General features: G+C 42.1%; 1 long non-coding RNA gene across 2 annotated transcripts in view; it reads left to right on the top strand.

Annotated features, from left to right (window-relative positions):
- Positions 1-8,316: 8,316 nt before the first annotated feature.
- Positions 8,317-13,773, top strand: part of LOC131402292 (uncharacterized) — a 254,699-nt gene continuing 249,242 nt past the window's right edge. For both annotated transcript variants that reach the window (XR_009218505.1, XR_009218506.1), the window contains exons 1-2: positions 8,317-8,772; positions 9,144-9,288. This is a non-coding gene — a long non-coding RNA (uncharacterized LOC131402292). The remainder of the gene's footprint in view (positions 8,773-9,143; positions 9,289-13,773) is intronic.

Here is a 13,773-nt window from a genome sequence, read left to right as displayed (position 1 = left end):
GTGACCTCTGGGACACCCAGACTCCAGCTGCTGGGCAGGCTGTGGGGGGACACCTGAGGTGTGGCTCCTGGTAGGCTCACAGGTGCCTCTTTGTCCTGGAGCTACAGCCTGTCCTGCCAGCTGGAGTCCCAGACCTAGTTGGCCAACAGAATACTCAAGGCCAAGAACTGGCCATCGTCAATTTCAAGGGTGAGTGAGTGTCTGGGCCGGGGTGACTGACTCCTAGGGGTTCAGTAAAGCTCGGGCTAAGCGTGGCATTGGGGAGTCAGACAGCTGGCACTGGGATCCCAGCTCCACTACTGAACACTCCTGTTACTCGGGTGACTCTCTTCAGCTTCCTGAGACTCTGTTTCCCCCTCTGTGAAATAGTTGATACTAAATGATCGCTCACGTGGCAGAGACAAATGGGGTACTGGTGGCTGACAACACTGAGCACAAGGTCTGGATCACCCAGTGCAGTGGGGACAGGGTGGGGGCCATGATTATTGGAGGCCCCTCAAGAGAACCCGACAATTCTACTCAGCCCCCAGGCCCCAACTCCGAGCCCAGTACCAGTGGCTGATCATAGCCCCATCCTCAGCAGCGCGGACACAGCTTGGAGGCTTGCGATGCACCGGGCCAGCTCCTCCCACCTGATGGGAAGGGGAACATTGTAAGCTGATTCCTGGGGCCCCTGAACCCCAAGAGAGAGGGGACGACCCCACCCCAGCTCCCTGACATCTCTACCCCAACACCTATTCACCCACTGGAGAGGGACAGTAGTTATTTGTTGTAAATAATAATAGCCATATTTGAATATTATATTAAAGTCCTCTTCCCTTTAGAGCCTGGGAGTTGTGGAGTGGTTCTGTCGCTTTCTGTAGGCATGTAAGTGAGACACTGAATCTCACATTTTTCCTTGAATCCAGAACTCTTCTGGGTCATCAGCTTATTGTATGTGGGAGAATGGAGAAGGGCCAGCCCCTTCCCTGACTAGTGGGGACAGTCCCAAGTCCCCCTAACACCGAGGACCGGTTCATTTCAGTATCATTCAGCTCCTCCAGGAGAGGACACAGCCCCCCGCCTGTTCTCTTGGGATTTAAAGGTTGAAGGTACTTTCACAGGCAGAGCAACAACCACTGAAATGTGGGTGTCTTTAAAACAGCACTACCCAGGATCATTTCGTGCCACAGGCAGGGGCTGCCTTTCTACATTCTGGAGGAACAGGGAACATATTATGCTTCTCTTCTTGAGGTGTCTTTTAACCAAATTTTAGGAACTTGTAGTTTTCTAGTTCAATCTCTGGGATTGCATCAGCTCTAAGTGGGGAAAACCATGTAAAAGATCAAAACGTGCACGTGGAGACGACAAGGACTGAGGAAGGTCATTTGCAAATGGACTAAAGGCAGGCATGACTTTCCCTCTTGAGGCCCCTCTAGGGGCTCTGTGTTCACCCCTGACCTAGCTTTGAATCCGCCTTTGATCCTTGATCAGGACTCTGAATTCCTTTTCCTGCTTGTTTTGTATCCAGGAGGAAAGATTTGTGATGCAGCTTTTAAGGCTACTGCTGGGCCTCGTTCCATAAACATGACTGTTTCCTGTGGAGTAGGATTTTCAGCACCCCTGCCTTTCTTATGCAATTCCCTTTAGGGCAGATATTCCCTAGAAGGCCCACAGCCTCCTCCCTGGCTTGGCCTGATGGATCCCGGGTGAGCTCTACTTTGCCAGGATAAGGGACCATAATCTTGGTCAGTGAGTGACCTCACACTGTCCCTTGCTGTCCAAGGTGACTTCTGAGCCCATGTCATTCTGTGGTCCATGGTCTTGGACAATCTTCCAGTTTACACACTAAGTGTTGGTGTTACCAACTCGTCCAAATGGGGCAACTGGGCCCGAGACCTTAAAGTGTGTTGGCCTTGGGTGGTTGTGATTTTTTCCTCAATCGTGTGCTGTGGTTACATTACCACCACCTGCTGGGGTGGGAACACTGTTTGGAGCTTTGAAAGATGAGGCAGGACAGGGGTGTGGGGGGCTCCAGCAAGGAATGCCATGGAACTGATGATCCATGGAGGTGCATGAGCACAGTCTTACCAATTAAAATACTGAAATGCTTCCCATCTGGTGGTGGTGTGGTGATCATTTCAATATACACTCAAACATTGAATCATTACATTGTACCCCTGAAACTAATATAATTTTGTATGTCAACTTTACCTCAATAAAAAAAAAACACAACAGACAAAACAATTTTAATATTATAAATGAGTTCAGTGAATCCCTGAAAGTGCCCCATTCCCATATGGAAGTTACAAGAAGCAGAGAGGATGAAGTAAATGGAAGAAAGTTGTATAAAACAGTATTCAAATTAAAATCGTTTAAGTTGCTATCAGCTCCTTGTGGCAAAGTTCTATGAGCACTGATCTTCTTTCACATTTTTCCGGGAAAAGCATATTTTCAGATCCAACCCATAATAGTTTCATCATTTCCTCTAATAAGACAATTTCAACTTAATAAATAAAACCAAAGGTATCCCTTATGTATGAATAAAATTAGTGAACTCTACAGAGAAAAGAGCATATTTGCACAATCTCCATAATGGAAACAGAAGAACTGAATGATGGTAAAGTCTCATTCAAGCTTATCTTTGAAAGCCAGTAAGACCAGGCTGTCTTTTCAAGGATGTGTGTAGAGCTGTCAGCCTTGAAAGATAGAAATAGTGGCCTCCTCTGGAGCAAAGGGCAGGCTTGCTTACTACCCAGTATAATACAAATAACACACCCCCAAGGCAATGTTTAGCAGACATCCTGCCCGTTATCAAAGATTTGAGTTCCTTAGGCTCTGAGATCTTGCAACCCTCTGCATGTCACCTGCCCCACACTGTATCACACTGTAGGAAGTGAGATTCAGTGAACCGGTGCAAATGCTGATACTCTGGCCACTGCTATTGCTGTGTCATTAAGTTCTTTGTCTCTGACCCATGGGTATCGTGTCTTTTGCCATCATCTATAAGACCATGGTAGGCTGACATTAGCTAGCAGGTAAGGTAAAATATCAGACCTTTCACAGTTCCCGTCAAGCCCTTAAAGTAACTAGTAGTCTTAGGAACAGAGAGCTATCCAGAACAATATGCATGGATGGTCTTCATAGAAGACTTCATGCAACCAAAACTAATAAGTCTCTCTGATCTCTTTTATTTCTACCCCAATTAGAAGGAAAGGCACCAAGCTATTACAGAACTAGGGATTATGAAAGCCACCTGGAGACCTAGTGACCAGAAACTTCCCATGGGGAGCAAAGACAGATGGGCATATTTCCAAAATGGACCCATATGCCTCCCTATCATCCAAAAGACAGTACATTATCTTAATTTATGATGATTTGAGTCATTAAAATCTTGTGATGGGCCAAAGATAGATTTCTAAGAGGAGTGAGGCACATGGCAGTTGTAAGCAGAGTAATACATTTGGTGAAAATCATACGCTGAACTAAACTTAGTGTTCTAATCAATTATAAGCTACAACAAATTTAATTAGGTCAATTAAATGATATTTAATGGTATCCTTAATTATTACTCTGCAATAATGAACAAGAAACTCAGGTAGATAACTATAATTGGTCTTACTTTGAAACATGATAGTCAGGACTATTTGAGATAAGCTGGAGAGAAGGAAGGGTAGAAATAGATAAAAGTTAGCTGCTCTGAAGCCACTCTCAAGACTCCTGGATCTACATGTACCCCAGGAGATCGAGGCAGACGGCTGTGTACCTAGATCCTCCTGCACTGTGGTTCTCAGGGATGTCACAGGGCTGAAACAGCTTCCTGAATCGTGTTTACACGTCCATGTGTACAATACCTCTGACCATGGGGATGAACCACCATTCAATCATCCCTTACACCCCTCTAATTAACAATTAGATTTCAAAATCACTGTATCATTACATTATCATTTATTCCTCAAACCGGTGGGATGCGGAGCTAAAAGAGCATCAAATTTCAATGGCTTCTTTTCTTTGAAGGACTCGGATGTTCTTTCACACTTGGAATCGGGATTAGAAGATAAATCCATCAAATCAATGGAAAAAAACTTAAGAAATAGACAGAGGGATATTTCATACATATATACACAGTTTGCACTTTGGCAAAAATAGAGTTATATTTTAAAAAATTAGAAATTTTTGAAATTTTATAGATATTAAATACTTTGTTCTGCTTATACTCCCTTTGGTTTACCAAATGAAACTCATTCTTTAATGGGCATTTCTAGCATTCAGTGCTAGTAACACCAGCTTTTTAAAATTCTTATATTTTCCAGGTCAAAGAACAAGAGCAGAGGTCATCAAAAGGTCAAGTCTAATCTACCTACAGATGTGGCAGGCTTAGCTATGGATGTTCAAGCCAGACATTGCCAGGAGAACCAGATCTCTTCACCCATAGGTGAGTTTTTACTAGTAATCACAGAGACTTAATGATATCAAAGGAAATTCTTTATTAAGAACTAAAGTTATAGATTCCTATCTTGGGTTCATTACTTTGAATTTTTGAAGCAAATCATATATATAGATTGGACCATGTTCAATTCTATGATCTTTAGAAGATGCAACCTACAGCTGAAGAGAAATAGATACAACATCAATATCTTATCCTCTCTGAAGGCCAACTGAGAGCCCCTGGAGTCAGAAGTTTTCAAGACAAGAAAAATTCATCCTCCTGAACAGAAAGAGTAGAGGCTATTCAAAGATAAAACTTTAAATTTTTAACATGACTTGTTAGAATGTGATGGAGCGAGCATAATATGTTCTAAGTTTCATAATTTTTCTCCAGAATACTGAGATGGATGAGCTTGAAGTCCAGTTTCCCCATAAATGTCATTATTCAGTGATAAAATTAATTTCCCTATAAAATAATTCCCATAAAAATGTTAAAAATGTATCATAGTCTCTGACTAAAAGGAAAGGAAGCAAATTGAGCAATTGAATACCAGTTTAATAAATTCCATACAAGGATCTTATTGCAGCATTATGTATAATAGTGAAACTGGATGTAATCCTGTTTCTATCAAAGAAGATATAAACAGATCATGGTATACCTATTCTTTGGAATACCTCTAAAACTTCTAAAAAAGTAAGTTAGAGTGATGTGTACTGATAAGGAGAGAGGTCTATGATATATGGTTTGGGAAACAGCAAATTGCAAAACGATGTCGTTATGTAATTTGTGTTTAAAAAAAAACTTTGTGTATATATAAATTCATAGGAAATTTCCAGAAGAATAAGCCGCAACCTCTTAACAATAGTTCATTCTGAGTAGGGGAGTGAGTTTGCAGAGAAGGAAGGTTTCACTTTACTCTACATAGATCAGTATAATTTGACTTTTATTACAGTGTGTATTTGTTTCATAATTAGAAAAATGAGTGATGTGACCGTTTGGTGCAGGGCAACAGTATTATGTTCACCAGTCTCTGTTCTCTATGTTACTGCACAGCATGGACTGTAGGAGAAAGCCCAGAGGAGCAATGAAGACAAAGAAGACATGACACCTGCAAAAAGTCAGTGGAGTATTTCTACATAAGAAACATTCCAGGTGAGTTACAGTCAGTATCTTCCACTGCTCCAGCTCTCGCAATGAACCTAGAACCTGCCCAGGGTAAGCCGGAAGACCACACCCCGCTAGTCCACTCCCTGCCCGGAGCCGGTTTGTGCAGGGTGACTGCCATCAAGCAGACAATGGACTCAGGGTGCAGTGTGTGCCTTTGGGGAGGCTGGCAGAGAGGCACAAAGTGGAACACCAGCTAAGTGCACACACCTGAGAGGCGGAATTCCAGGTGGAGACTCAAAATGTACTAAGAAACTGTGTGAAGTGAAGGAAGCTACTCGACCTCTCTGATCCTCAGTGTCCCCTCCTGTAAAATGGGGATCACAGGCCTACTTCATAGAGCTGTTGGGGAAGATACATAAAAGTTCCTGTGACAGGCAGTGTCCACATTATTAACAAAGTCATATTCGACTTCCAAATAATTGATGAAAAGTATAATGTTAATGAAACCAAAGACGAGCTACCCAGCTTCAGAAGCAGCACCAGCAGCATGAGAATGAGAGGAACTCCAAGAAAGCAGGGTTCTTCACAGCTCCACTGGAGAGGACGAACACGGGGTACACCAGGTACACTGTTGTACAGTGACTCGTGTAGTGAGGGTGGGTCCCTAAAGACACTGTGAAATACAGTTACACACAGTGGCTCCTAGGAAACAATTACAAAGCAATCAACGCAGCAGTTAGGAATGGGCAATAGGCGAGCAGAGGAGGGTCAGAGCCACAAAATCTGACAGAAAACACTGAACCACGAGCTCCCAGCTCTGTCAACGGCTGCAGTAGTTGCACCAGGAGATCGAACGTCTGAGACAGCCATTGTGGGGACTGCTGGGAGCACAGTGGTCACTGCAGCCACACCCCAACAGCAGTTGCATCGGAGCACACAGACCCAGAGACTTTCCTCTCCATTAATCCTTGTTTTAAGATGATGAATATCCTCATGTTACAATGTCTCCTTCCAACACTTGTGGACGAGTGTCATCAGAACCCCCTGAAGAGGGGACAGGCCAGAGTAGGATGGAACACTGGGGGCTGGGGGAGCTGCGCTGCACTTGACCACACGGACTATCACCCGGGTCTATTGAACACAAGAGAAGAACCCGAGGATGTGGTCTAAAGAGAATTCCCCATCTTGCCACATTCAGAGACACTGCAGAGTTTCTCACCCGTTCTTTACAAAAATGTTAAAGAATTCGTGTCGTTAATCATAAAGAGGCAAATTCTTGACATAATTACAGAGTCCAGTTTCCAGGAGCAGATTTTTCAGTTGTTTTGATAATATCCCACATTCAGGAATCAGAAATGTAACCTATTGGGGTGTGTAATATAAACAAGGACTTTTTTTCATGTAGATCAACACCCAGATTTTTAGAGAGGACATAAATCGTGAAAGCTGCTAATCATTCCTCTACAGGTTTCAATAAGACTTTTAAGTTAATTTACCAATCTCAGGAAAAGAGAACTTGGCAATTCAAATTTTTTGTTTCTGCATTCAAGCGTACAGTACAGCCAACAGAATGAGCATAAAAAAAATTAACAAGAAGTTCTTGCTTGCATTTCATCTTTTTCAAATAAGCAGGATATTTTATGTTCTGTTCCTTTCACTACTCTAATCAATTTTTAAAGAATACGGTACATCTGACTATCCCTAGGCGTGTTTATCCAGGAACCTTGCCAGAATCCAAAACGGAATTGTTAATGCTGATGAGTTTCAAATGCTGCACAAGTGCTGTCTACCTTGAACATCCCTTACCCAAAGCTGGACCACTGTTCTCTTCCTGAGGGATCAGAGTCTCCAGCCGTGTCCCTGAGAGACTGGTCACTCAGGCCTCAGCTGAGATTAGGTGATCAATCTAAAGGGAAAAATTGTTAAGCTATTATCATCTTAAGGATGTTGTTTCGGAGTCCTCTGCACTGGAATGTGTTGGTGAAAATGACCTAATAGATACTTGCCTGGGAATGAGGTTGTTCCCCTCTGCTCTTAATGGATCCTGGGGAAACCAGTGATTAACCTCACAGATGTCTCAACTTCCACATCTGTGAAAAAGGCAAGAAACAGCCAATGTTACCAAGCTGAAAAGCTCTTAAGTTGTGCTTGCAAGAGGGACCACAAGGGCAAATGTCTCCCAAAAGCTGATGAAATGATGGCACTTTGGCTGGAGAAGACAGAGGGCAGCAGGCAAAGTGGAAAGTTTCTGGGATGTCAAACCAGTTCCTATAAGCAGTTTAGAGAAGCACTTGAACCTGGACTAGGTAGGAGGCTATGAAAAGACCCACAGGCACACAGGTGGGAGGAGGATTCAAGCAATAGGGGGAGGCCGTGGGGAAGAGATGCGAGTCAGGTTTCAATTTTGGACAAAACCAGTTGCATGCTGCAGGCCAGCAGTTGCCATGCAGCTGCCATGCCTTCCTAACTCTCTGGTCCCCCTCGTCTCGTCACATCCCTCCAAGACTCAGTCAACGTGGAGCGGGTGCAGGACCAGAGTCCACAGCCAACGGCGGTTTGGCCCTCGACAAAGCTCACACCGCCCTGCTCCTACCCCCAGGCCTAGGCACCGCCCCATGCCCAGAGCATCCTGAGAGTTGTAGTCCTGCAGCCCTACAGGTTGCCAGCTAGGAGCAGTTAAGAGACGAAAGCTCCTAGCATGCACAGTTTGTGGCCCCCACTCTCGCCTTGTTCCTCCGGCCCTGGGCCCCACCCCTCTGCTTCTCCACCCCACCCTCTACCTCACCTCTTCTCTATACCACGCCTACTCTCCATGCCCTGCCCACCCACCAGAGTTTTCATAGTGTGGTTGGGCTGCATCCATTAAGGCTGGTACTCAGGTAGGGGTGGGGCTCACCAGCCTGGTTATTGCTGAGGATGCTTGCAGCCCTGGTGGAAGCACCCTGGCCAGTATTTGAAATGTAAATTCAATATCTAAAATGGAAATACCGGGTGCCAGGCATCCTGGAATTTGCCTTTTCAAGGCCACCTGTCCTATCATCCCCTCCATCCCTCCAGGCTGCCATGATCCTCCCTCTGAACCCCATGGTCAGTGTCGCTGCAGAGATCCTCCCTTTGGACCCTGCCTGCCTGAAGGGCCCATACCTTGATCAGACGTCTTAGAACGACTGCCCTTAGCCATGTCATAAAAAGGAGAAAACATCATATTTGACAACCCCAATTCCTGCATTATACAGACAGGAAACTCAGGTGCACTTGTAAGTGACCCTTAAGCCACTTCATGGGACCACACGCATGCCCCTTCTCCCATACTGCACACAGGCTTGTTCACTGGATTTCCTTATCCCAGTGTGGACCTCTTGGCCTCATTAACACAGGCAACAACACTGAAACTTCCCATTGGTCCTCCCCACAATGTTAGGCAAGTTTGTGCAGGAAGGTAATATACAATTTCTGCTCTACTATAGGGCTGGCTTCTTGGGAACTAGTTTTAATATCCCTGTTTAAATATACCCTCAGAATCACAAAATAATTAAGCAAAATAATTTGTTGTTGTGGGGGGTTATGGTGGTAATTCTCTGAAGTCGTTTTTCCATTTAGCTTTTCTGATTGACTCCAAATACTACAGCACCACACGCTTCTCAGTTGCGTGGATGCACATCTCCACTTCTTTGCAGGGAGGACGAACAACAGCAGAATACCCGTGGCCTGACTTTCTGGAGCATCAGTATTACTACAAGATTTGGAAAAACCAAAGTTAGGTCATTTCCAAGGTAAAGAATTAAAAACTTAAAACTAAGATGAGGTGGGAAAATCACATGCCATTAATAATTGTCAGTAATCTGTGCCTGAAATGTCAGACTTTCTCTGAGAAAGAACTTGGAGACCATGTTTCCCATTGTTTTAAATAGGAAAAATTAGAAAGCATAGTAAATCTATCGAAAAACTCTAGCAATTTCCTCACTCACATTATGGCACCTAGACATAAGTTCCGAACATCAGGTGTTCCTCATTTTTTTCCTCATTCAACCCAGTCCCACAGGTCTTGAGTGCATGCTGTGAACACGGCATTGTGCTAGGTGTCAAGGCCTTGGTAAGCATTGTGGTGGGGGTGGACCTTGCTGGAAAAAGCATCATAAAACCTCAAAGCCATGCCACTTACCAAATTGAGGCAAAAATGGAAAGACCTAGGGGCCAACGCAAGGATGAGGGCATTAATAGACACTTGGAAGTATTAAAATCCATCTAATGGTGTCATAAGTGAATGTGTTCCACTTTAAAACAAAACACTGCTGTTATTCTTAGATATTGAGTTAGTATCTTTGTGCAAATATGCAGGATTTAAAATGGTTATTGATTTATAACATGTGTACAGAAATATATGCAGAAGTCATCCACGTAAATCTCAAAGAATTATTACAAAGTGAACACACTTGTGTGACCAACAACTAGCACCAGCTTCACTCAGGTCCCAGCAATCCCTTTCTCCTTCCTTCCTCCCCAAAGGTAACTGATATCTTACCAGCAAACACTGTATATCGAGTTTGTCTTCTTATACAAGTGTTTTATCACAGAACAATTTAAACAATATACAAAATAAACAAAATAGCATGGTAGGCCTGTCACCCAGCTTCAACAACTGCTAATCATCTGCCATTTTGGTTTCATCCACACTCCATCCCATTTCCACCTCACTTTATTATTTTTTTAGTACTTTGTGTGTGTGGGGGGGAGTAAGACGTACAACAGTGAAAGGCACAAATCTCAACCGTACAGTTTTGACAAATAAACATGCCCATGTAGCTTTCATCCCTTTAAGAATAGAATATTTCCATCACCCCCAGAAAACTCCTTCCTGTTCCTTCCCAGGCAATTTTTTCGTTCCCCCGAGGCAACTCTTGTTCTGGTTTTTTCAGCATAGATTCATCTTGGCTGAAATCATCCCACGTGTATTGTTTTCTGTCCAGCTTGTCTCCCTCTGCACGAGGTTGATAAGTGTCTTTCAGCATGTGTGTGTCAGCGTTTGCTCTTCAGCACGGCTGAGGGCGATCTGCTGTGTGGATCCCCTGCAGTGCGCTCATCTTCCTCCTGGGGACGTGCAGGTCATCTCCTGTGAACAGTCTTGTACAAACTTTTTTGGTATGCTGTTTAATTCCTTTATTAGCATTTAAGTTACACACCTTTGCATTTTTTAGTGGTTGGTCCAGATTACAATATGCATCTTTAACATATCACAGCCTACCTAGCTTAATAGTTCACCAATTTAATCAATGTAAATATGGAAGCCTTGCTACAGAACAGTTCCATCTACCTCTGTCTGTCCTTTGTGCTATTACTGTCATAAATTTTACAACTACCCATGTTATAAATCCCACAATACAGTGTTATAATTTTTGCTTTAAATAGTCATAGGTCTTTTAGAGAAATTAAGATAAAAAAGTTAAGTATTTGGAAGGAAATGCTTTGAAACTCTGCAAATGTACTGTCTCTTCTTTAAGTTTCATCCACAGTTTTTGCATTCACCAGTCAGTCTTTTCCACAGTAATTATTACTGTGGTGTTCTAGTGGCGATTTTCTATTTCATGCTATCCAGCCGCATTTATTATTTGGAATTCTGGGAGGAAGATTCCCTGCCCTCCCTCTCCCTTTCTTCCTCCTTTCTTTCTCTCTTTTTCTCATTCTTTTTTTCCCCTTTTTCCTTTATTCCTTTCCTTCCTTTCTTATTTAATCTTTTTTATATCAGTATAGCCTCGTGGATATTTATTTTGTTCTCTGGGTAATAATCCAATGCTACCATTATTTATTTTGTTGCTCACAGTTTTCCAGCTTGAGCCATTGGGAAGTCTTTCAGATTGATTCCTTTTAACACGTCCCATCATTTTCTGTGTGTTTTTTTAATTGACTTTCTTACTTTCTGGCACTACAAGATGATCCAGGCTCATCTTGTATTTTCCATCTCCAGCCCTAGAATTAGCCATTTCTCCAAGAAAACCTGGTTCTTTTTATTTGAGAATGATATTTAGAAAACAAGATCTGGGAGCGAGGTGTGCTTATTAATACTAGAGTGTCACTGCTTCTAGACCCTCTCAGCAGAGTTTGGAAATGTATGTATGAATATAAACTCAGGTATACACATCTATCTATCAATCTATCAATCTATCTATCAATCTATCTATTTGGTAGACATATTAAAAGTGACATGGATTCATACTGATACTTCCAACTCCAATCCAGCACCACAGAGTTTATTCTAGCATTCTCCTTTTGTTTATTTGTAATTTCTTTCACCAACAGTGAGAAACTTAACTCCAATTACCTATAATATATTTACTAATGTGTCAACTACTTTCAGAATTGCTAATCCATACCCTTATGAAAAACAAATTCACCACGTAGAGTACAGTGTTTGGGTCCAGTACTTTAGTTTTACAGCATCCCATCAAAACACTGTCTTCCAAAGTTACTTAGGTCGGGACATTTCATCCCCACCCCTTCAGTGTGGTTTTGTCACATGCTTGTAATACAGTGGGATTCATTTTTCACTGCATTCTATCTGGGTTCCCCAGCATCCTGATTGATTTTTAAAATTTGCAGAGTAAAATTCACTCTTTTCGGTGTACAGTTCTATGGGTTTTGACTTCATGGTAATGTATCCATGTCCACAGTACTATACAGAGTTGTTTTTTTCACCTCCAAAATTCTCTCATGCTATCCCTTTGTATTCAACCCCTTCCCCTACTCCATCCCTTGGCAACCACTGATCATTTTCCATCCTTGTAATTCAACCTTTCTAGAAAGTCATATAAATGGAATCATATACTGTACAGCCTTTTGAATCGGGCTTCCTTCACTTAGAGAAATGTATCCAAGATCCATCTATGTTGTTGTGTGAATCAAGTGTTTATCCTGGGGCTGGCCCCATGGCTTAGTGGTTGAGTGCGTGCGCTTTGCTACTGGCAGGCCAGGTTCAGATTCAGGGCACACACCAATGCACTGTTTCTCCTGCCATGCTGAGGCCACGTCCCACATACAACAACTAGATGGGTGTGCAACTATGACATACAACTATCTACTGGGGTTTTGGGGGGAAAAGGAGGACGATTGGCAATGGATGTTAACTCAGAGCCGGTCTTCCTCAGCAAAAAGAGGAGGATTGGCATGGATGTTAGCTCAGGGCTTATTTTCCTCACAAAAAATAAAAAGAGTTTATCCTTTTTATTGCCAAGTAGTATTCTAATGTCCCAGTGTCCACAGTTTCTTTCCCCATTCACCTGATGAAGGACATTTAGTTTATTTCCAGCTTGTGGCAATTATGAATAAAATGGCTATCAATATTCACACAAAGATTTTTGTTTAAACATTAGTTTTCAATTTGCGTCAGTAAATACCTAGGAGTGGGATATCTGAGTCATATAATAAGTGTATGTTTAACTTTATAAGAACCTGCTCATCTGTTTTCTGAATGCAACTATCATGTTGCATTCCCAGTTCTAATTGCTCCTACTCCTCACCAGCATGTGGTATTTGCAATTTTATTTTTTATTTCAGCCAGCAAATAGTTGTGTGGTATTTTATTGTGGCTTCTGTTTCCATTTTGAAAGTGAGTTCTGCTAAATATAGAATCCTGTGTTGACTTTTGGGTTTTCTTTCTGCATTTGAAAGATGTAATTTTGTTGTTGAGTTGTCTCTTTTGTTTTTGATAATATATCATCCATCATTCACATTATTTCTCCCTGTATGTAATGTCTTCCCCTGTATATCTATATTTCCCTGACTGCTTTCAAGATTTTCTTTTTATCTTTGGAATTTAGTAGCTTGACTATCATGTACCTAAGTAGGGTTTTATTTTATATTTTATTTTGTGGGTTTGCTGACTTTCTTGGATCTAAAATTTTAGATTTTCCACCAAATTTTTGAAATTTTATGCTATTACTTATTGATTTGCATTTCTGCCTCATTTAATTTTTCTGTCTCTCTCCTCTCTGCTTGGGACTCAATCATCTCACAGGTCATAAGGCTCTCTTCACTTTTCTTCAAGATTTTTACATTCTTTTCTTCAGACTGGATAATTTCTATTGCTCTATCTTCATGTTTCTTCTACTGTTTCTAATCTATTGGTAAACTCAAAAGTATTTTTTTTATTTCATCTTCTTATTTGGTTCTTTTTTGTAATTTCCACTTCTCTGCTGAGTTTCCACTTCTGTTCATTCATTATGGGAATATTTTTCTTTACCACCATGATCATCTTTAGAATACCT

The sequence above is a fragment of the Diceros bicornis genome (genome assembly GCF_020826845.1).
Source record: "Diceros bicornis minor isolate mBicDic1 chromosome 39 unlocalized genomic scaffold, mDicBic1.mat.cur SUPER_39_unloc_2, whole genome shotgun sequence".
Taxonomy (NCBI): domain Eukaryota; kingdom Metazoa; phylum Chordata; class Mammalia; order Perissodactyla; family Rhinocerotidae; genus Diceros; species Diceros bicornis.
The sequence above is the reverse complement of the archived record's forward strand: the minus strand, read 5'-3'. Positions and strand labels throughout refer to the sequence as shown.